A 200-nucleotide genomic window follows, 5' to 3' on the forward strand; every position below is an offset into this window, starting at 1 on the left:
AATATTTTCCATAATATTTATTGTAAACAAACAATTAATATTTTGTAAATATTTCTATAAATATGGCACATGAAAAAAATAAATATAATTATTTATAATTATAAAATTAATAAAGAAATAAGAAAATCGAAATTTAAATTGGTAATGTACATTAGAAAAAAATTCTTTAAATGAAAGAAATATATTTTGTTACATATAAT

This window comes from Odontomachus brunneus, unplaced genomic scaffold (assembly GCF_010583005.1).
Source record: "Odontomachus brunneus isolate Ranch 3 - 2012 unplaced genomic scaffold, Obru_v1 Obru_scaffold_080, whole genome shotgun sequence".
In the NCBI taxonomy this organism is placed as follows: Eukaryota; Metazoa; Arthropoda; class Insecta; order Hymenoptera; family Formicidae; genus Odontomachus; species Odontomachus brunneus.